This window comes from Quercus suber, unplaced genomic scaffold (genome assembly GCF_002906115.3).
Source record: "Quercus suber isolate HL8 unplaced genomic scaffold, Cork oak 2.0 scaffold_1407, whole genome shotgun sequence".
Classification (NCBI taxonomy): Eukaryota; Viridiplantae; Streptophyta; class Magnoliopsida; order Fagales; family Fagaceae; genus Quercus; species Quercus suber.
The window spans coordinates 9581-11441 of record NW_027070783.1 but is presented as its reverse complement, the minus strand read 5'-3'; the positions used below and the strand labels follow the sequence as shown (position 1 = coordinate 11441).

General features: G+C 32.0%; 1 non-coding gene across 1 annotated transcript; it reads left to right on the top strand.

Annotated features, from left to right (window-relative positions):
- The first annotated feature begins 1314 nt into the window (after positions 1-1314).
- TRNAV-CAC (transfer RNA valine (anticodon CAC)) lies at positions 1315-1388 on the top strand. The gene has a single exon. It is a non-coding gene; the product is annotated as a tRNA-Val (tRNA).
- Positions 1389-1861: the final 473 nt, after the last annotated feature.

Below are 1861 nucleotides of genomic sequence, written 5' to 3'. Positions count from 1 at the left end.
TTTAGGTTTTTTTAAAGAAGACATTTAGAGTTTAAGGCCTCAACTATCAAATTACTAATTCATAAGTCTTCAAATATTTTTTTTTTTTGGGGTAGTGACTCCATTTTTTTATATTTTGCTACAAGATGTTTATCATTGCCTTTACTGCTTGTAGCATCTCTATAAGATATTGGATCTCCATTGTTGATTATGAAAGCAAAGCTAACCATGTCTTCCAAGCCATGTCTTCAATGCCATATCTTTGTGGTGCTTTAATTATAAACATTAGGGAGAATATACCACTATGTACCCTTTTGGGTACTGATGAAAAGGGACAAATCTGTGTCTGCATTTTTTTTTTTTTTTGAGCGTTTTGTGGCTGTGGTGAGAGTTCTAGTGGGTCCTGTGCACTGTTTATAGAACCCACAAACCTCTTTTTTCTGTGCACTGTTTATAGGACCCACAAACCTCTTTTTTAAACAAAACTTTCATTAAAAATGGGTCTCACAGCACTATTTATACATTTAAAAATTATTTTGTTACATTGTTTTCAGTTTTCAGCAAAATAAGCAGTATTCACACGAATCCTATGCATTAAAATTGTTTCTAAGTAGAAAATTGAGAGGGTTAGATTAAACCTTTTTTTTTTTGGTTAAATTTTCAGAAGTCGTATTCTACATGTCATGTCAACATGGGAGTTACTATCATTGATATATGATATTGTTTTTTTTTTTTTTAAATAAAGTACTAAGCCAATGATTGTAAAGTATTTTATCATCAATAATAGTGAAGCAGATGTTATAAGTTAAAATTTTATCGCATCTTAAAAAAAAAAAATTGTTTGTCGGCCAAATTTGTCATCATTATAAATAGTGATTTTGGTATAAGAAAACTAAAAGAATTGCAATATGAGAACAAATAAAACATAAAGAAGCAAATTATGATTATCAATGATAAGTAAGAGATTAGAGAAGCTTGTAAGAAATCAAGTTTTTATTAAATGCTGTGCTAACTGACCCTCCATGCACTAATTAGTTACTCAGAGTAGCAAGCATCTTGCCAAGTGTGTTAATAAGATTCTTAACTTAATTAGAATATACCGTCTCTTTCTGAAGATTGGAAAAATGAAACCTACCACTGCAACAGCCATTAGTGAGACTGAAAATGATGAGAATTTCTGTGGTGGAATATGAACCGATTAAAAACACTTAGGCTCCAAGCAATCAAGATATGTTTAAAACAGTCCAGACTCGGTTTGAAGTTTCAGGTGTTGCAATCAAAACTCAAATGTTAATTAATGTAGACTCATAAAACCTTGCAGATTCGTGTCAACACGTCTGGGTGGTGTAGTTGGTTATCACGCTAGTCTCACACACTAGAGGTCCCCGGTTCGAACCCGGGCTCAGACAAATATGCGTCAGGCTCTCTTTTTATTTTTTAGTTGTTGTCAAAATTTGAAAGATGTACTCTAGTTTAGTTGTTATTTGATATTTCACTACACGCAAGATTAATCATTAACGCATCTTTAAATTTGAAAGACAGAATTGTATTAGCTGTCTTTGGGTATGCTTAACCTAATGTCTCAAATATTTAAGGAGCATTTTGCATAAGAAAAATTATAGGCATGCTTTGCTTTGAATAAATCAGATGGAAGTATATATAAGCATATTACTCTTGAAATTATTATTTGCTTTCTTTCACTTACAAAATATTTCTATTGGCGAGTTCAGGCCTACTAACTTACCTAGTGATACTATCCATCTGATGCAAACAAATCATCTATACAACTACACCCAGAAAAAATTTAATGGCTATCATGTAGATGGTCGTCAATCGGTGAGGTAATCCACAACATTGATTTCTGTAATTATGGCATTGTATA